The sequence below is a fragment of the Cupressus sempervirens genome, chromosome 4 (genome assembly GCF_028749045.1).
Source record: "Cupressus sempervirens isolate cs-2001-9-10 chromosome 4, ASM2874904v1, whole genome shotgun sequence".
NCBI classification, from domain to species: Eukaryota; Viridiplantae; Streptophyta; class Pinopsida; order Cupressales; family Cupressaceae; genus Cupressus; species Cupressus sempervirens.
Genome location: NC_143121.1, coordinates 178,644,358 through 178,667,562, shown reverse-complemented (window position 1 = coordinate 178,667,562; position 23,205 = coordinate 178,644,358).

Sequence of the window (23,205 nt, the reverse complement as noted above, 5' to 3'; positions counted from 1 at the left end):
TGTCGAAGCAAAAGATTTTACTGAACATCTTCTAGTTAGATTAGTTGAGGATTCATCATGGCTAGGAAAGGACGAGATTAACCGTCTTCATTTTCCTTTGAACACCTAAGATGTGATGGGGTCACTTCTCAAATTACCTCAAGTGTTTGATGTAGGAGCATCCTAGGTGTAAGGGAAATCTTGCATCACCCAAAAATATTTTATTTTCAGTCTTTTCTATTTTAATAGGGACTAGTAGATAGGGTGATTACTATTTACGGGAACTTCCTATTTTTAGTAAGTTTTTCATATGAGCTCTAAATGTTCTCATTTTCTACAGGAAGGTTCATTTTAGAGATATAAGCCTACCATAAAAATCTCATTGTTCTAGCTTAAGTATCGGAGAAGTTATTGTAGATTTTTGGTGGAACAATTTGTAGAAAAATCTTCAGGCTTACCATTGGAGGCCTTAGAGTGCTCGGATTAGGTCCAAAAACTTGATGAAAAGGTTCTAGGATGATTTTGAGCATGTAGAACACGAGGTGGCATTTCTGAAAAGTGGTTATAATAGCCAATTGGAGCAATGGTTTGTGAGTTATGACCTTTCGAAGTTGGGCTACCTAAAACTTCTAAAATAATTGTCAAAGATGTATTTGGCTAACTCTATATGTTTTGTTAGGGTTTTTCAGCCCTAGGTATTAAGTTTGAGCATCTAGAACCTTCCTAGGTAGTATAAAACTACCTATTTAAGAAAGGCCCAAACATTGTCTTGGACAACTCTCGATGATAGTTCGCAGCTTGTCTTGCAAATTATTGTATTGAAGGCACCCATGTGGGTTAGCATAGTGTACTTATGAATTCTATAATTTCACATTTGCAACGCAAATAAAAAGTCCATATTTTGTTCTTGCATTTGCTATTGCTTCATTTTTTTGTTATGAGTTTATGGTATTAAGGGGAGCACCCTTCATCAGTAATATAGGAAGATGGTTCTCTTGTCTTCTCAAAAAAAATTTTGAGTGGAAGCACAATATTAAAGACAATATTGGGAACACAGTCATAGGATTCATGAATGTAAATATGTAATATTTGCATTGAAGTTGAAACTAGTAATTGATGTGCAAACATATTGAAGGGCATACAACTCGAAGTCAAATGACCAAGCTCATGATAAAGATTGCAAAACTATAGTCTAAGATATGATCTCTCATGTTTGAGAAATGGTTATAGATGACATGTATAGATAGTGTAGAGAAAAAGTAATATGAATTTTTTGATGTATATTTTCTCTATTTTAAGTACTCAAAGTCAAACTTCTAATAAAAGAATGACAATACATGCAAAATAAAACAAGCATCCTCCTAAGCAAGTCATCTCATGTGGAAGTATGAGATCAAATTGGAATAAATTATCGTGACTCACATTTTCTAGAAACTTATACATATATACATATATACTAATGACCACTTGTGGTTGTAGGATTCTATCGAAGAAGTGAATTTTTTAAATCCATTTCTTGACTCTAGTGAACTGTAAGATATTAATCAAGAATGCATGTAGTATGTGTCTACATTGTGTCTGCTTTGTGTTTTCATACATTCATGTGTTTGCTTTGTGTTTTCATGTGTCTCATTCGTGTTTTCATGCATATGTGTATCCTTTGTGTTTTCATGCATTATGATGTATACTTCATAGAATCTTCTTATATCCAAATATATGCTTTGTTTGAGAGTTCTACATAAAGTCATGTATAAATGTTTTTTTCTTGAGGACAATCAAAATCTAAGAGGGGAGGATTGTGATATCCCAGTCAAAATAAAATTTGTATAACTAAATAATAATAAAATATTAACAATGTTATAATTTACTATAATCATTTATAATGTATGTCATATTTCCTAGAAGCTGTGCCCATTTTTTCTCACCGACATTGTTAAAAGTACAATCTTGAGGGCACAAGGCGAGGAAGAAAGTTTTCAAGTAACTTGGTAATCAAGGTTTAAGCATATCTTTTGTCACAACTTAATCTAGTACTCATGATGTAGTAAATTTCAAAAAATGGCAGCACAGAAAGAAAAAAATGTGAATTTCAATGCACAGTCTAAAGCCTCCACAGACTACTTCTGGTTACAGACAAAACCTTAAGAAAAAGGATAAAATAGGGGAAACAAGGGTGTATATCCTCTAATATTCTGCTTGCAACCTTCTCTATAGTGACTATGAACATGTTTTCGTTATTAAACAAATTAGTCATCCCAAATTCGCGAAACAATGAAGGGTTTCTTCCTGAAAAAAAAGATGGCATTAGGGATTCTCTAGAATGTTTCAAAATATGAAGGAAATAGCTCATTACAAGGAGTTTTTGAGGTAAAAGAAGGTGTTCTCTATTCTTGACTGATTATATTCTTCACTGATAAACTTGATAAGCAAATAAATTTCTACAACCTCACCAAATATGCAAATTTAGGGTTCTTTCAAAAGTTATAAACTTCATTAAATCTAGATCTAAATGCCATAAATTCTTCTAAAAAATAGCCATTTACCCATCATTCCCAAACCTACATTCTGCCCCACCCAAGGAAAGATGGATTAAACAATCTTGTCTCCATGATAAAACAACCAAACAAGGATCAATTTCAGAAGTCATCTAAAATCAAAGAAAATGTCATTACCATCAGCAATCAAAACAATGAAGAGAAATGGCAGGAATGTCAAAAAGTAGGCATTTTTTCTTTTTGGAATGGACCTACAGAAAAACTCAACAATCTCATAGACTAGTTGGAAGACTTTTGTGAACACCAAGCAAATATCTCACTTCTTTGATAGACTAGTACATATTCATTACATGAAAAAATATGTTGAAAAAGATTTTATGTATGTATCAGATTGCGATTTTATAGGATATGCTGTTAAATTTTTTGAATGGTATCTAGATTGCAAGGAGGATAAATTAGATTTTATAATCCCAACCTAGATTACTCTTCAATCTTTGCCTCCAAAACTAATGCACATAGAAATAATTAGAAAAATAAGATTTTTTTATTGGAGATTTGATTAGGATAGATGCTTCTTTTGAATATTGTAATAATGTTAGATTATTGTTAAATTGTAAAGTAAATTCAATAAACTTTGACCCCATTAAAATCATAACAAATTCAGCTATATATAAAATAAATTGCTTCATAAAAGAGACTAAAATCTTAGAGATTGTCAGATTAAATGATGAAAGGAAAACAATTTTTAAAAAAATTCAATTAACATCAGATCTTGAGGATATCTTTCCTATGACAAGGATTAGAAATTGGAAAGAACACCAAAAGAATGATTTTAACCTCTTGAGGACAACTTGGGATCTAGAAAAGAAAAAAGAAGTAGACAATGGAAAAATTTCAATAAGAGAAGATAAGTCTACTCAATCTCTTAAAACCAATATTGAAAGTTCAAAAATAAATCCAAAGGAGTTATCTAGGAAAGTGGTAGAACTAACATACAAAAATCAATAGGAATTGGCTAGTGGGAAATTAGAAAGTCAAGGAAAGACAAAGGATTTAGAAATTATTAGAAGGATCAGCAAGAATACCAGCCCTATCATAAAGGAGATTGAAGACAATAACACCCTAAAAAGAATTTCTAGAAGCAATGAGAATTTAACTCAAAATACAAGCAACATCAGACAACATAATTCTAGAAATGGAACAATAATAAGGAAGAAAGTACAGGAAAATAACAGAAACTTAGTATCCATTTTGGAAAAAGAGGTATCAGACAAGAAGATAAAAGACTCAAATAAGGGCCTTCCCTCCAAAGACAAAAATGGAAAAGAAAAATCCTCACATATAGTAGAAACATTAGAGGTTGAGCAACAATAGGAAATGGATCTAGAAGATAGAACTCCAAAGGATAAAGGAGAAAAGAAACTCACAAAATTTTGGCTGACTTTGGTCTTCTATAAAAGCAAAAACGAAAATAATTTTTAAAAAAGGGATCAAAGTAAGGAAATTGGAAATATAACACAAGATTTATATGATTTTTTGAACAATAATTTGAGTAGTGATGAGGAATTGGACAAGGAAATTGATATCTAAGATGAGAAAGAAAATTTGGAACAACTTACTGAGGAATTAATTCAAGTATTTAATTTCAAGAATTTAGACAAGAGCAGTGTAGATAAAAAAGAAAGCTTATTAAAGAGAGTGCTCAAATTGGGTGGAGATGATTACACTTATGAAGACTTAAAAAAAGATATGTTAAGGATAGAAGAGGAAGATAAAAAAGGAAACATATACAGAATGTTGAGGATAAAGATAGGACAACACAAGTCATTGTAAAAGTAGAGATCCAAAATACCATGGTAGAATAAGTCTTGCAAGAATTAGAAAATGAGGAAGAAAGTGAAATGGAAGGAAAACATTGGGATACTCTTGCAAATGCTAAAGAGAATATAGAGCAATTGGGGATTTTAATGAATCAAGAAGGGATTAAGGCTCCTAGATATGGTAAATTAAAAGTCAAAAGAGGGAGGAAATCCTTGAAAGAACTAAGAGAAGCAAATGGGCAGGCAAAAGAATAACAAAAGATCAATCATAGAGATCAGATTTCCACAATCCATTAAAATTTTTCACAATTGCTTCTGGATTAGATTGTGTTGAGATTTTTACCATCAACATTTTGAATCACACTACATAAATCATCATCAGGATGAGAGAGCATGAGTTGCAAAAAATAGTGAATTGGAATGTCACTATTTTTTGTAGCTCTTGCTCTCTCATCCTAATGATGAATCATGTAGTGTGATTCGAAATGTTGATGATAAAAATATCAACACAATCTAATCCAGAAGCAATTGTGAACAACAAAAGATTAGTCACATATTTAACTTAGGGAAGGTGAAGATCCTTCCCAAGTCAACATGAAGATCACTAATTGGAATGCTAGGGGCTTAAACGCCCCTAGCAAGAAAAGATTATTAATCCAAAATTTAAAGCATTTTGATTCTGATATAATTATGCTACAAGAAACCAAACTAAATAAGGAAGAAGGAAATAGGTTAGAAAAGAAATTGAGCAAATGGAATACTTACCTACAAGAATCCAAAGGGGCCTTAGGAGGTTTAAGCATAATTTGGAATCCTAGGAAAGTCATCCTCAATATTTTAAAATCAAGTCCTTCATGGATAAATAGTAAAATTAAAAGTATTAAAATCAACTTGCAGTTTATTTTAATAAATATATATGGTCCAATTCATAATTCAGATAATAAAGTTACTTGGGAAGAAATTATTTTATTTACTAATGAACATAGTAATGAAATCATTCTTTGAGGAGGAAATTTAATACTATTTTGAATTTAGAAAAAAATCTTGGAGGTTCACAACAAATCTCTCAAGCATCTATAGATTTCAAAAATTGGGTAGAAAGTAACAATTTAACTTTTGTTCTGACAAATAATGGAAAATTTACCTGGAACAACAAAAGGAAAGACTTCACCTATATAGCTAAGAAATTGAATAGATTTCTCATTAAAGGAGTACTTAGTGATTTCAATTTCAATATCCATTCCTTTATCTTTCCTATAGTAAGATCGGATCATTATCAAGTTCAAATTGTCTTTTTTGAAACAAATAAATCATATAGAAATCCATTCAAATGCAAAAAATGTGGTTTCTTGACCAAAACTTCATGAATCTTATTAGGAACCGGTGAAAACAAGATTATTTTAAAGGATCCAAAATGTACATCTTTGTTTCCAAGATGAAATTGATTAAAGAAAAAATTCTTGAATTGAACAAAGAACACTTAAAAAATATCTTTAAAAAAAAATTAGATGTTGAAGAAAAATTACTTAAACTAAATACTAAAGTAATAAAAAATGGAATGAATAACAATAGCTTCTGCTTAAAAAAACAATTGTTAGCAAAACAGGAAAATATTTTGGCAAAAGAAGAAACTTTTTGCAGACAAAAATCAAGAGAGAAATGGCTAGAAGCAGGGGACTGAAACACAAAATACTTCCACAATAGCACACTTTAGAATAGAGAAATTAATTGAATAACTAAAGTAAAAGATGCCTCAGGTTCAATCATAGAAAATCCAGATAAAATAGTGGAAACCTTTCAAAGTCATTTTCAGCATATTCTCAATAATTTTGATAGTTCCAACTTGGCAGCTCAAGCAAAAATATTGGAAGCAATACCCCAAATTATCGCACCAAAAGAAAACAAAATGCTAAACAAACCCATCTCTATGGAAGAAGTCAAGACAACACTATTTAACATGAATCTGGATAAATCACCAGGGCTTGATGGATTCTAGGCTTTCTTCTATCACAAATGTTGGGATATAATTGGTCTAGATCTTTGAAAAGTGATTGAAGCCTCAAGAAAATGGTAGATCTTTATTATCTAAGATTACATTTACCTTTCTAACTTTGATTCCTAAAGTAGAGGATCCAAAAGTTCAAAGAGATTTTAGACCAATGACCTTATTAAATACTATATATAAAATCTTTTCTAAGATTTTAGCAAATCAATTAAAACCTATACTAGCTAAGCTTATATTTGAAGAACAAACAAGCTTTGTTCTAGGAATATCAATCTTAGATGGAATTCTAGTAACTCAAGAAACTATTCATTCAACAAATAAAAGTAGAATACCAAGCATGTTTATGAAACTTGACATCCAGAATGTTAACATCATAATGTTTTTGACACTTGAGTGCCAACACACTTAATCATATTCCACATTGGATGCCAAGTACATCATGCATGCCGAGTGATCTTCATGTGCCGAGTAATTTTTAGATGCTGAGTGAAGATCAGATGCCGAGTGAAGATCAGATACTAAGTGAAGATCAGATACCGAGTGTTAACAAGTGCCAAGTGTTAACAAGTGCCAAGTAACATAAGGTGCTGAGTAATACAATTTTGTTAAGGTGCCGAGCTATCCAAGAAACAACATGTGTCGAGCATCAGCAATACTTCAAGATTCGAGGAACAGAGTAGATCAACATAAGAGTTTGTAATTGCACAAACTATGATGCAAACAGTTTTTACAGCCGACATAAGGTAAATCTCGAAGGATTTAATGATGAGATCAAATCTTTTATTTTTCCTATGCAATTTGCATGCAGCCAATAAGAAAAATGCTAAAGGCATGCAACCAATCAGCAAAAGATAAGTATTGAGCAGAAAATGAAGATTGAATATGGATCGTAGATCCATACCTAACCCTAAATCTTCAAATGTCTTTATAAGTAAGACGAAACTTCATTGTAAAATGTAAGAGATGAGAGGTATGAGAAGACATACAAGGGTTTGCAAGGAATTCTATTTTTAGAAGTAAGGATTATCAGATCACAAAAGGATCCAGATCAGAGAAAGCAGAACAAGTGCCTGCAATCAACAATCAAGGATTGTAATCAGTCAGGTTTATTGTACCTAATACTCTCTAGCAATTGTATTAGAATGAAAATCCTATGGTGATAGGTTAGCTTAACAGCTATTTCGATAAATCCTTTAACTAGGTGATGAAATCCTTTAACTGGGTAACACTTCATGTTAAGCGTTTGAAAGCCTCTAACCAGGTCACTATTAACACAGTGTAAAGCCTTTAACAGGGCAGGCCTTTAATAGGGCAGACCATCAGAAGTGGTTGAACAATATTGCTGCAGTAATTTTTGTGGGTATCATCCCCACCCCAGTTTTACTTTCTTATTCTTGGAGGGTTTCTAGGTTACCAAATTCCAGTGTTAAGTGTTATTGATGCATGTGTTTTGTTACATGTTTATTTGATGTATTTACATGCATGCAATTTACTTTCTGTTAAGAGTTTTATTGGCTAAAGAATGATACTTATGATTCACCCCCCCCTCTCATAAGTACTCTTTCCATATTTGAATATTTCAACAATTGGTATCAAAGCAAAATTTAGGTTCTCTTAGGAAAAAGCCTAACAGCTTGGAGGAAAACATCTAAAGATGGAAGCTTTCAAGGAAAGATCATTGAAAATCAGGTGATAGATGTGCAACTTGCTTTGCATATCTTGGAGGAATTTAGAAATAAGTTGAGAAACTCATTAAAAAAGAGGAAGGATCTAGCCATAGCTAAAAATGATATACACTACAAGGAGATTGATACTACCAACATATTTTCCAGTGGAGACACTAAAGAGTTTGATGCAGCAATAGTAGAACTGATGGAGAAAAACAAAATTCAAGTAGAGGAGATAAGATCTCTCGAGATGGAACATGAATCACAGGCCATAATGATATGTGAAATTACTGAACACAAGAAAAGAGCAGTTGAAGATAAAGTGATGTTGGAAAATGATAAAAGAAATCTTGCAAACAGACTTGAAGAAAAATATACTGAACTGACAAGGATCTCAAACATGCAGATAGATACACTTGCCCAAATGATGAACCTTCATCATGAACTCAATGTAAAAGATATTGAGATCTCCACCTTGAAGATGTAGAATGAACAAATGCAGAATGAATTGAACAGAGAAAAAGAGGTAGCAAAGAATCTCAATAAATCAAGTTAAGCCATCAAGTATTTTGAACAGTTGCTAAAATCACCAAAATCTGCCCATGATACATTAGGATTAGGATACAATAGCACTGAAGTTGGAGAATCATCAAAAAGTTCTAAACAAAGAACTGACAAAGGTAAGAATTCAAAACCCACTTGTCATTACTATAATAAGAAGGGACATACAACTAATGTGTGCAGGAGCAGAAGATTTAATCAATCAAACATACCCAAAAGTTTTTGTCACAAGTGCAACATGCAAGGACATATGACACAAAATTGCAGATCCAATGTCACAAGGACTCGAAGATTTGATGGACATTGTTATAATTGCAAAAAGTATGGACATAGGGCATTTGAATGCAGATCAAAACCTATGTGGACATCAAATCAACCATCAAAAATAGAAAGAAATGGAAGTCATTATCATTGGGATTACAACACCAGGTATAGTTGTCACTATTGTCAAGAATATGGACATATACCATAGAACTGTATAAGAACTACATATTTCAAAGGAAACTACAAAAGATGGTTGAATCAAACTACATGTTTCAGTTGTTTGAAAACTGGTCATATCAGCAGAAACTGTCCTACAAGATCAAAGGCACCCAAGACTGAAGATAACAAAGGAAAACAAAAGATTGATGTTGAAAAGATAAGAGGGCAAATGAATAAGACTTGGAAAAAGAAGGAAGAGTGCAACACATCAAGTGGAGGGATCACTTCACCCAATGGGTCAAGTGATCATACTTCATCAAACTAAGCACAAGAAGTACACAGGACTGATATACAAAGCTATATCATACATTAGTCCCAAGACAAAGAAGCTAAGCAAAGTATAAATCTACATGAAACAAGATGTCAAGACAAAAACTAAATGTTGATGCCAAGTTGCCTTTGGATGCCGAGTTAAAATAGATGCCAAGCTCCCAACAGTGATTGAGCTGAAAATTGATGCCGAGTTGGATAACTCCAATGGAAGCTGAGTTAGGTCAAAATTTATTTAGAAACCGAGTTGGTAGTTGAGCATTCAATGCGATGAAATTAGGGTATATTATCATGATTTCAATCAATTTTTAGCATCGCGATCAACGAGAAAAGGAGAAGAAAAGAGAGCTGAGCGACTTCATAGCAAGAATCCAGTATTTCAAGTAGATTGCAACCTCATTCAACACATTTTTCATCGATCTAAAGGTATTTTTGTTTGTGCCGAGCTATGTAGTTTCATACCCATTTTTTGTATAAACCCTAGTTCACAAAAATGGCGTCAAGTTCAAAGAAAACCTAGGAAAAAGTCATTTGAAGTCCAGTTAGTTTCAAATGAAGTGAAGCAACCTGATTTCTGCCCTATTCCCGAAGTTGCCTACAAAAATGACCCAGCCGGAGCTCTCTCCCACATTCCCCCAAAAGTTGTAATGGTTCAAGATGTGAGGAAATGTTACAATTGCAAGATAGTAGCTCTAGGAGACATGGAAATTAGACAAGCTTATGATAAACTATGTGTAGATGGAGTACTGAAAGAAGAATTTAAAATCGTTGAAAGGAAGGGTTTGACCCGAGTTTTAAGTTTTCCCACCGTATTCAAAACAGAATGGATTAGACTTGTATTGAGCAGAATCCATGGTGGAAACTTGTGGTTAGAAGATATGCCCATCAAATTGACAAAGAAAATTATACATAGAGTAACAGGGTACCCAACCCTAGATTGGTACAAAACCCTAAGAAGTGAATCAAAGGAGGTCATTGAAAGGAATATTGGTGTGCAATGGAACAAAAGAGGAATGACAATTCATACCATATAGGATCCACTAGTAGAATTTGCTGTTAGAGTCATTGCTCACAAATTCTATCAATCCAGTAGACTCAATAGTGTACCATGCATTGCAGTAGATGTACGTTACAAATTGGTGAAAAAGGATCATACTTATGATCTTGCAGAACTGTAATTGCAACAGATCAATGAAAACCTAGCTGCCATAAGAAGAACAAAGGGCACACAATGCAAATTTGGAGCAATCCTAGTTTGCATATTCTTTTATGTACAGAATGAATTTCTTTCTTTTGGTAAAGTAGCATGACAGAACCATCATTTCACAAATTAATGAATATATAGAGCAAATGGGAGAAAATTTTGATACTTTAATGACAAGCTATTTTGAGGATTTCAAGAAATCCATGAAGCAAAGATCAAGGATACCAACTTCCTTAGTAGAAAAGCATACAAATGACATATGTTTCTTAGTTGACATAGATTTTACTTACATTCAAGCAGTAATTCCAAGGGTAAGATGGCTAAGGTCATTTGGATACGAAATTAATACTAATGAGGCATCAGTAGCAATAACTACATTATTGGCAGAGGAAACAGATAAAAATGCACCACATTTTGGCACTTATGATATGGTAAGATCAAAAATAAACATGAAATTAAAAATTGCTTCTACATTGAAGAAGAAAGATAAATTAATCAAGAAGATCAAGAAGAAGTTTGGCAAAGAAATTGAGGCAGAAGAAGAATAAGATGACAGTGAGGATGAAGATGAGCAGGAACAATGGCCAATGGAACCAACCCAAGGTCTTGGAGAAGACAAGGAGGAAGGTGCAGAGGAAGAAGAAGCCAAGGAAGCACCCAATGAAGCTGAGCCAAAGAAGAGAAAGGCAACAAAATAGCGTTCAGCCAAGCCTAGATTAAAGAAAGCTGCCACTCCATCACCTCAATATCCAACAACACGAGCATCAACAAGAGCCTCTACTCAAAAGGCTAAAGAGGAAGTTACCAAGAAGAAACAAGTCAAGGAATCATAGGAAGAGCCGAGGAAAAGAAGAAGGTATGTGGCTCAACTTGACATTGATGAAGAAGAGCAAATAGAAGAGGTAAGCAATTCATTAGTTGATACCCTATGTAAAAAGATTGCAAGTGGTGACTTGAATAATTTAAATAAAGTTGATTTTAGTAAATTTACAAAAGAAGAACAAAATAAGATAGAAGAAATAGTGTATGGAATGATGGCACAGTTCAAGTACACTCCACTTGAACTAGATGGTCAATTGCCAAAGGAGTTGTCAAAAATTATAGAAGAGAAATGGCATTTTTGCTTTAAAATGGAGAAGGAGATGAGGGAATCAACCCTAGCTAGTGTATTGTTGGATTTGAACAGGGAAAAAATTAGCAAAGCAGTCAAAAGGCATAATAATAGGTTTACACCCAAATACAGGGCATTCTTTATACTTCAAAACAGAATGGAAGAGATTGTTCAAAGAACAATGAAATCGTGGAAGAACTTGTACAAAAAGATTGAAGATTTTCTTGAGGAAGAATACAAAGAAGAAGCAGCTATACCAATAGAAGAGAGGAGAAAAAGAAAAGAAGAAGAAGAAAAGAAAAGAGAAGAAGAGAAGAAAGATGAAGAAAAGAAAGATGAAGAGGAGGAAGAGGCACAAAAATAGGATACAATGGCAACAGCTGAGCTAGAAGAGCAACCAAATCAGAGTGTGCAAGACACACAATTGTCACCCTCTAGCCCTCCACAAGCATCCATCCCACCTGCAGATGCTATAACAATTACTGATGTTCCTGATACTTCTGGTCAGAATATCAATCCACTAACTATAGAAGATCTGAAAAGAATTCTTGACCAATCAACACAACAAGCAATATTATGTACAAATCCAGTATTGGTCAGTATAGATGAGTTACAGAAACTAGTAGAAAGTACAGTTAAAGATAAGGTGAATACACAAGAACCACCTTCTATCACAACTACTAGTAGTCAATTTTAAATACCAACAAGTATAATTGATGATGCAAGACAAAAGCAAAGTACAGTTGCAAAAAAAGGTATAGAACAAATAGGACAGACTATTACATCTGATCCTACAACACAAACACAAGGTGCACTTCCACAAATAAAAATAATTGATCATGGTAGACAGAAGGAGAAGGAAATAGTAAAAACCCCTAAAGAATAGGAGGCAATTAAAACATTAATAAATTTTCCTACCTCGGGAACTCCTTCACACCAGCCATTGCAGATTTTAGTACCATCATCCAATACTACCAGAGTTGCAAGGGTACTTCACTATGGAGACCCTAAATTAGATGAAGAGATAGTCATACCAAGCTATGACTCAAAATCAATAACCATTGATCAAATCAATGAGGTGCAGGATGCAGTAAATAGAAGGAAAAGACAGGAAATACTCAGGAAAGAGTATAAAAATAAGAAAACACTTTATGAGATCAAGGACATCTTTATGGATGCCTTCAGTTTGCAATCACCGGATGAGTCAAAGCATATCACAGAGCAACTAACAGATATTGTTGACCAGGTGACAAATGAAGACCTAGAAACCAATGCAAAACTTATGGAATGGTCAGAAAGAAAATTTCAAGGGAAAGTGAATGAGAAAATATCAAGACAAATCGCACTTTCACAAGTAGAATTGGCAAAGCTTATTGATAAGGTGAAGAAGGTACTTGAGAATATATTCTCACTATACAAAAAGTTGTGTGATTTTTCATACTTCACACAAGAAACAAGCCAAAAGATACTGAGCTTGGAAAGAAATTTAAACATTTCAAGCATGTAGCTACCAAGTGATCCAGCTCAAAGTGAGAAGAATTTTGCTCAATCGCTTCACACTCACAAAGAAATAGCTGTCTTAATAGCAGATGAGGCTAATATTAAGGCCAAATTAATATAGCTCCAGTCCTCCATTACCCCACATTTAGAGATACTCCATAAAGAGAAAGTATATGTTGAAAATGTACTCAAGAAAGATCCAAATCTTTCTACATTAGATGGACTTATTCATCTTGTTGCCAAGACTGCTATCCAACATAAGTCACTAGAAATTGCTTTGAACAATTAGGATGCAACTCTCAGAATGATTATGGAGGTAAATAGCACATTTTTGGCTAAATATGGTCTTAACCCTTAAACATTCTTTGACATAAGTGTCAAAAAGGGGGAGATACAGATAAAAAAGGGGGAGAAACAGATTAATAAGGAGAGATATAGATATCAGATAAATTAATGGGAGAGAATAGATACAAACAAATACAAAGGAGGAGCATTGATATACAGATAAGGCACAATCAACTCAGGGGGAGTTACAAAATTTTTGAGGTATATATTGTAAGATTGTAAGTCACAAATTTTGATCAAAGTTCTCAATATGTACATACCAATCAGATCAAGTGAATGTACTTATAAGGTCAGTTAAGTGTTTTTGTCACTCATGTCAAAGGGGGAGATTGTTAACATCATAATGTTTTTGAAACTTGAGTGCCAACACACTTAATCATATTCCACATTGGATGCCAAGTACATCATGCATGCCGAGTGGTCTTCATGTGTCGAGTAATTTTCAGATGCCGAGTGAAGATCAGATGTTGAGTGAAGATCAGATACCAAGTGAAGATCAGATACCGAGTGTTAACAAGTGTCGAGTGTTAACAAGTGCCGAGTAACATAAGGTGCCGAGTAATACAATTTTGTTAAGGTGCCAAGCTATCTAGGAAACACCATGTGCCGAGCATCAGCAATACTTCAAGAGCTGAGTAAATCAGTAGATCAACATAAGAGTTTGTAATTGCACAAACTATGATGCAAACAATTTTTATAGCCGACATAAGGTAAATCTCGAAGGATTTAATGATGAGATCGAATCTTTTATTTTTCCTATGCAATTTGCATGCAGCCAATAAGAAAAATGCTAAAGGCATGCAACCAATCAGCAAAAGATAAGTATTGAGCAAAAAATGAAGATTGAATATGGATCATAGATCCATATCGTAGATCCATACCTAACCCTAAATCTTCAAATGTCTTTATAAGGAAGACAAAACTTCATTGTAAAATGTAAGAGATGAGAGGTATGAGAAGACATACAAGGGTTCGCAAGGAATTCTATTTATAGAAGTAAGGATTATCAGATCACAAAAGGATCTAGATTAGAGAAAGCAGAACAAGTGCCTGCAATCAGCAATCAAGGATTGTAATTAGTCAGGTTTATTGTACCTAATACTCTCTAGCAATTGTATTAGAATGAAAATCCTATGGTGATAGGTTAGCTTAACAACTATTTCGATAAATCCTTTAACTAAGTGATGAAATCCTTTAACTAGGTAACACTTCATGTTAAGTGTTTGAAAGCCTCTAACCAGGTCACTATTGACATAGTGTAAAGCCTTTAACAGGGCAGAGCATCAGAAGTGGTTGAACAATATTGCTGCAGTAATTTTTGTGGGTATCATCCCCACCCCAGTTTTACCTTCTTATTCTTGGAGGGTTTTTGGGTTACCAAATTCCATTGTTAAGTGTTATTGATGCATGTGTTTTGTTACATGTTTATTTGATGTATTTACATGCATGCAATTTACTTTCTGTTAAGAGTTTTATTGGCTAAAATATGATACTTATGATTTAAACACCCCCCCCCCTCCCTCTCTTATAAGTACTCTTTCCATATTTGAATATTCCAAAACAAAAAGCATATGATATGGTTGATTGGAGGTTCTTATGTAAAACCCTAGAAGCTTTTAGATTTTCACATCAATGGATTAATCTTATTTACCAGTGCATCTCAACAACCAAAATTTCAATCCTCATTAATGGCACCACAGAAGGTATTTTTGAAACATCAAGAGGCTTAAGACAAGGAGAACCCCTATCTCTATTTCTATATATTATTATGGAAGAACTATTTGGGAGAGCATTCTCTAAAGCTCACAATGAGGGAAGAATAAATGTTATCACAGTTAGTGAGAAATGTTGCCAATATTACTTACCAACAATATGTTGATGACACTATTCTTCCAAGTGAAAGTACAATAAGAGAATCTTTGAATATCAAATTGATCATCCAACATTATACAGAAGCTTCAGGGCAAAAAGTTAATGCTGCCAAATCTGAGATATTCTTCATTAACACATATCCTAATATTGAAAAATAGATTTGTAATATCATGGGATATAAAAAAGGAAATTTTCCATGTAAATATTTAGGAATAGAATTATAAAATGGAAACACACATAATAAAGTATGGAACCTGATCCAAAAGAAATTAGATGCCAAAATAGGAGGTTGGAAAGACAAATGGCTGACAAAAGCTAGAAAAATAACCAAGATAAGAGCAGTTTTGTTAGCTCTACAAATCAAACCTCTATCATGCCTTCCACTACCCAAGTTTATCAATAAAAAGTTAGAGACAAAATTAAAAAATTTCTTTGGAAGGACTGTGAGGATGATAAAAGATTGGTTCTAATTAAATGGGATAAGATATGCAAACCTAAGGAGTTGGGAAGGCTGGGAATAAAAAATCTAAACTGGAAAAATGAAGCATTAGGTGCTAAATTAACCTGGTGCCTTTTTAAAGAAAAGGATAAAAATGGGCAAAAATCATGTATAATAAATATCTTAATGCAGATGACCCCTTTTCAATTTTTAGAATAAAATCCCTACCCAAAGGGTTAGAAAGTTGGAATTTTATAGCAAAAAGAAGATATCTTATTAGTAAATATCTCACATGGGATGTGGGTAAAGGGGAGGAAGCTTTATTCTGGGGAGATTCATGGGATGGTCATCCCTAATGGATAATATGGGCCTTCCAAAGAATAGAAAAGAACTATTTATCAATCTTTGGGAAAGCAAAGTTAGTGATTATAAAACAATGAAAACTACTAGCGAAGGAACTAAGTTGGAATGGAAATCTGTAGAAAACTTGGATATAGATCTAGCAGTAAAAGAAGATTTTAGGAAAATTATCCATAAAAGGAGGATAAAGAAAGTAGATAGGAAAGATAACCTCATCTGGGTAGCATCAAAAGAAGGTAGATATAGTGTCAAAGAAGGTTTTAGAACCATAATAAACTCTCAAAAAAGGGAAGACGTGAATATTCCACTCAATCTATGTTGGGATGTCTCTTGTCTTCCAAAAGAAGGATTCTTTCTTTGGTTGGCATTTCAAAAAAATATTCTTACTATTGATAGACTCCAAAAATGAGGTATTCAAGGCCCTTCAAGATGTGTCCTTTGTAAGAAAGAGAGTGAAGATGCTGATCATTTATTGTATAGTTGTAATTATTCTCAATTTTGCTAGGAATGGCTTAGACAAATGATGAATTTGACTTCCCCCTTGCGTAAATCCTTAGTGGATCTCCTTTTAGGATGGCCAACTAACCATAAGTATGGAATATATGACAAATTATGGAATTTTTGTTCATCCATTCTTACTTGGGAAGTTTGGAAAGAAAGGAATAGAAGAATATTTAGAAATCAAGAAATGTAGTCAGCTAAACTTATCAAAAAATTTGAGGCTTGTATAGTTGAAACTCTTAACTCATTTATTAAGAAATCTCAAATAGAAGAAGGATCTTTTTCAAACTAGGATGGTTTAATGAAAAATAATTGGGTAAATTTGATTAACCCTCCACAAGTATACAAAATAAGGAGTAAAGAAGCAAGAAACAATTGTAGATGGAAGATACAAAAAAAAAAGTAGTAAGAAAAATAAAAAAATGTTTTTTATCCTAAAAACCTAAGGCTCAAATATGGCAAGTGGGAGCTGAGAGAGTTCAGGTAGGAATCAGATTTTGAATTCCCCTATACCAGGTGAATAGTCTAGGGATTCCATTGTCAAATCTAGGGATGTTGATGATAGAAAGTGCTTGGCAGATGCGGGTTGGGGGGTCCAAATAGAATAAAAAATGGTCAAGTTTGTTTGAGATTCAACGTATTGGAAAATCTACTTTCCCGCCAGTCAAAGACATATTTGCAAAGGATAAAGGTAAGTTCTCTATTGAAATTCCTAATTAGATCATTGATAGAAACATCTCTTGTATGGATTCCACTTTGGTAGGGTGCTTCATTGGAGCACGACCTAATATTGAAGATGTGTGTGCTTTTGTCTGCAAAAAATGGTGTTTGAAGGGTCAAGTGAATATTTCTACTATGGCTAAAGGTTGTCTTTCTTTTTGTTTCTCTTGTGATGAGGATAAGAGAGATATCCTATGTAGTAGCCCTTGGGTTATGGGGAAGCATACCCTACTGTTAAATAAATGGGCCCCCAATCTTTACTTGCTAGATGATTCAACTATTCAAGCCCCTGTGTGGGTGAAACTTCATGGTCTCCCTCTTGAGTTCTGGGTGGAAGAGATTTTCAAGGGCATTGCCAATACTTTCAGGGAACTCCTCTCTTTAGATCTGGTGACTGTTTCTAGGAGGAGACTGAACTATGCCAGAATCTATTGCTCTAAAATCTAAACATGGTGTTTGGGACTAGAGGATTGAGTATGAATCTATCCCTTTTTCTTTCTTCCATTGCAAGAAAGTGGGTCACTGGGCTAAGAAATGTCCTTTACTAAAAGGAAAAGTTAAGAAGAGTGCTAAGAAGAGTAAGAAAAATTGGGTAAAGAAAGACCTATCTAAAGAGGCAGTGGTGGAAGTTGAGGTGCTTGGTCCTCCAAAGGACCAAGTTAATATGGATAGCAACATTCTAGTGGTTAGAGTAGATGTGGTTGGAGTGGATGTTTCTTCCCACCAAGATTTCCCAATTTCGAATGATCTCTGAAAGGATGTTGGGGAGAATACAGACTTGAGAAATCATGTTGGGGAGGTTATTGATTTATCTATTCCCCCAAAGGAGCTTAATACTGCTACACCTTTAAAAATGGTGTCTGATGTGGCTACCCCTTCCCAAGATGCTTTGGAGATTCTTGAGTTTGGTTGCATATAGAGGAATCATGAAGCTTTGGAGATTCCTTTAATGGAGAATAAGATTTCTATTTTAGATGGATCTCACAAGGAGACTTTACCCCGAGCTCCTATGTTGAAGGATAATTCCTTTGTTAGTGGAGTGGTTGAGGACATTCTCACTATTTCCCATGTTGAGGAAGCAATGTTGGAAAAGGATAGTTCTGAGGCTAATTGGATAACAATAGGGAAATACTCTAGAGGTTGAAAGAAAAATTATGAAAAAGAAGATGAGGACTCTACCCCAGTGAAAAACAATAAGAAGGGATCGAAAGTTGATTCTAAGCCTACTAAGGGTAAGTTTGGTTCATCTAAAAATGGTGGAGTTACTATCAAGAATGGTGATGTTGGGTCTTCTCCATCTTCTCCTGGTAGACTTTCTAATCAGCACAAAAGAATAACTGAGGCTAGCAAGAGCATTGTAGATGGAAGTCAGAGAACCATCCTTGAATCTAAACACTTTGTTAAATTATGAATATCATCTCATGGAATATTCAAGCATTAAATAACCCTCACAAACATGATATTTAAAAAAATATGATTAGGGATAATAGACTTGACATTTTTGTTATTCAGGAAACTAAGATGCTCAAGGATAAGGTGGAATGCATTGCTATCTTTAAGGGAGGAAAGATAATCGAAAGTGATTCTGATGGAGTTTCAAGAGATTTAGTGGTTTTTTGGGTTGATAAATGGATTCAGGGGGAACTCATCTATCAAAGTAGAAATATGATGAATGTGCATTTTATTAATTCAAAAGACAACTTTAGTTGGGTCCTTACTAATGTTTATGCCTCCAATACCAAATGAGGGAGGAAGGCTTTATGGGAAGAAATTTTTGATCAGAGAAAGCTTTTTCTTTAGGATAAGTGGTTGGTGATACGGGATTTTAATACCCCCTTAAGGGAATCAGAAAAATGGGGAGGCAATCCGACCAATCTGGAAAATAGATTAGATCTTATGAACTTTATTGACTCTCATATGCTATATGATCTTGATTTACATGGGATTGAGTACACATGGATGAATAGAAGAATTGGCAAGGATCTAATTCAGTTCAGGCTGGACCATGCCCTTATTAGCAATGACTAGATTTTGAATTATAAATGCTCACTCAATGTTGAGGTTTGGGTGGGTTCTGATCACTACCCTATCTTCTTTCTTGTTGACACTATTAATTTTAAAAATAATTTTTCTTTCACATTTGAAAAAATGTGGACACTTCATCCTAATTTGGAGAGCCTCATTCAGGAGTGGTGGAACATTAATGTTAAGGGAACAACTATGTTTAGAGTGGCGGCTAAATTGAAAAATGTCAAGAAACACATTAAAATATGGAATAAAACTACCTTTGGTAATATTTTTGAGAACAAAAACAAGATTATGGAGGAGCTTAAAGACATTCAAGATAGGATTCAAGCCAATGGGTATGAGATGGTCTCTAGGGAAGAGGAGAGTGATAAACTAGTTGAACTTCATGATCTTATTACTAAGGAGGAAATGTTTTGGGGACAACAATCCCAAAAGGTTTTTCTTAAAGAAGGTGACAAGAATACCAAGTTCTTTCATATGAAAACTTTGAAGCATAGGATGGCTAATAGAATCTCCAAACTTATGACGGTTGATGGTTTGACTGATAATGAAGATATCATTAAAAGGGAGGCCATGGTGTTCTTTAGCAGCTTGCTGCAATGTGACCCATACCTGAATTAAGAGAAGCAACAATTGTTCCTAGAGGGTATTCCTTTTTGCATCTCTGAAGCTAAGAATTCAATTCTTACTTCCATTCCTTCTTTGGATGAGATCTCTAAGGCTATTTTTTCTTTTTTGGGTGATAAGGCCCCTAGTCCTGATGGTTTTCCCCTCTTGTTCTTTCATAACTACTGGCATATCATTGGAACTAATGTTAGTAATGGTGTCAAGGAATTTTTTAGTTCAATGAACATCCTTAGAGAGTTAAATGGGACCTTCATTTCCCTTATTCATAAGAAGCCAGGTGCTGATAGTTTGGATCAGTTTAGGCCTATCAATTTATGTAATTCTTTTTATAAGATTATTTCCAAAGTTCTGACTCTTAGAATTCTCTCCATTCTTCTGGCTATCATTTCTAGTCAACAAAATGGTTTTGTTCCAGGCAGATAGATCTTGGATTCCATAATATATGTTCATGAAAACATCCATTCTCTTGTGGTGTCTAAGAAGGAAGGGTTTCTTCTTAAGCTTGATCTCTCTAAATCGTATGATAGAATTGACTAGAACTTCCTTCTTAGGGAGTTGGAAGCATTTGGCTTTAATAAGAGATTTACGGATCTTATCTTTATGTTAATTTCTTCGACTTCCTTTTCAATACTTGTTAATGGTTCCCCTTTCTCCTTTTTTAAGGCTTCTAGGGGCCTAAGACAGGGAGACCCAATTTCTCCTATTCTTTTTATTATCTTGGCTGAATGCTTGGGAAGATTTGTGATTGATATGGTAGTGAAAGGAGACTTTGTGGGTATCATCCCTTCTTCCTCTTCTCTCGTCTACTCACATCGGCAATTTGTGGATGACTCTATTTTCATGGGGGAGGCTTTGGTTAGAAATTCTAGGAATATTAAGAAGGCTTTGATTGACTATGGGGATGCTACTGGCCAAACCATTAATTGGAATAAAAGTGTGATATACTTTATCAATGTTAGTGAGGCTAGAAAATCAAAGATTAAAAGGATTATTGGGTGTGAGAGTGGAACCTTGCTAGGTACTTATCTAGGGTTACCTTTTGGGTTATCTCCTTCTAATAGCTTTTGGAACTCTCTGTTTGATAAGATACACTTGAAACTTGCTAGCTAGAATGGATCTCTCCTAAGTCAGGCTGGGAAGGTTATTGTTTTGAAATCTATCCTTCAAAGTGTTCTACTCTAGGCTTTGAGTGTCTTTAAAATTCTGAGAAAGTATGCACTTGCTATTGAGAAAATACAGAAGACCTTCTTATGGACAGGTATGGAGACTAAAAAGAGACTTCCTCTTATTGCTTGTGAGAATGTTTGTATTCCTAGGGGGAAGGGAGGGCTTGGACTACAAAGGATTTCTACTATGAATGAACTCTTACTGGCTAAACTTCTTTGGAGATGGCATAAGGAAGAGGGGAAATGGAGGAATATCTGGGATGACAAATATAATTGGGATAACTTTGATTTTTAGCATTTCCTTTTTTCTGATATTGATCAAGGGGGATCTCAAATATGGAAGAATGCTCAGAAATTTAAACACATTTTAACTAAAGGAGTTAAATGGAAGGTTTGAAATGGTTTGAAAGTCCTTTTTTGGGAAGATATTTGGGTATTGGATTATCCCCTTTGTGAAGACCCAAGATGGAATGGGTTTATGGTGCAGTGCAAGAATCAGTTTGGTACTCTGGTCAGCGATTACTGGAAGGATGATTCATGGGTGAATCTAAATTTGGTAGAGCTTGCTAAATTCTTGAATGCTTGCTATCTAAACCATGAAGAGGATATTCTAATTTGGAAAGTGGATCCTAGTGGCATATACTCTATTGTGTCAGCCTATGCTAACTCTTTTGAGGATCATGATGTACCTTGTTGGGCTATGGCTTGGGTGAAAGGTATGACTCCTAAAGTTAATATCTTTTTTTGGATTCTTTTGCAAAATAAAATATTAACTCTTGGCAATCTTAAGAAGATGGGGTTCTTCATTGTTAATCAATGTGTTCTGTGCAAGAATGACAGGGAATTGGTGGATCATATTATGCTCTATTGTTCCTTCACTAAGAAGGTTTGGGATAAAATTTGGAGTTTAATGAACATGGACTGGGTCCTTCATGCTACAATCCAGCTATTCTTTTCTTGTTGGAAAGCTCCTTCTAAGAACCCTTTGATTACTAAATTGTGAGATTTTATCCTTCCTTATCTTTGTTGGGGTTTATGGAAGGAGTGTAATGACAGGATCTTTAGAGGGGTGAAATCTAATCCAATTTAGGTTTTCCATAAAATCAAGGTCCTTTTGCATGAAAATATCAAAATTTGTGGTATGGGACAGTAACCTTCAAATGAATGGGATGTGGGGGTGATTAATAATTGGAATATCAAGAGTTTGATTTTGAACACAAAGGATCCTAACCTAAGGGATAGCACAAGATGGGATTGTCCTCCGAGTAATTGGTTTAAGATTAACTTTGATGGGGCCTCAAAAGGGAACTTGGGCATCGCTGGTTATAGAGTGGTGATTAGAAATTCTAATGGTGACTTTTTTGGTGGTATGGCTATACCTTTGGGGTGTCAAACCAATCATGTTGTTGAAGCCTCTGCTACACTTTATGGTCTTATTTATGCCAAAGATTTGAATTTGAAAAACATTTGGATTGAAGGTGATTCCCTTAATATCATAATCTGCTTAAAGAAAATTAACCCACCTTCATGGACCATTAGCAATATTATTTCTAAGGCAAGTTATATTATTAATTCTTTCCAAAATTGAATAATATCCCATAATTATAGGGAAGCCAATGGATTAGCTGATTGGGCTTTGAATGTGGCATGTTGTAATGATCAAAAGATCATATGGGAGTCATATGACACTTTACCTGCTGATGGCCATGAGCATGTTAAGCATGACAAATGGAAATCCCAACAAAAATCCCTCAATAATGATGCTGTCAGTGAATTATGATTTTAACTCTTTTGGAGTGAGGTGGGAAATTATTTTTAGAAATGTGGGTAGCTTGCATGGATTATGGGTTCCTTCTTTCTGTCCATGCTTAGGTAGTGGTGATCGCAGAGTGTTTGAATTTTTTCAATGCGAGCAAACCAATGCATCTGTAGTAGAGATAATTGGGGGAAAGAGGAAATGGGTCAAACCGCTCAGCTATATAGAATGGAAGAATAAACTAGAGGTTTGGGACATCCTCAGGCATGGCAATTTACCAGTTACATGGAGAGACT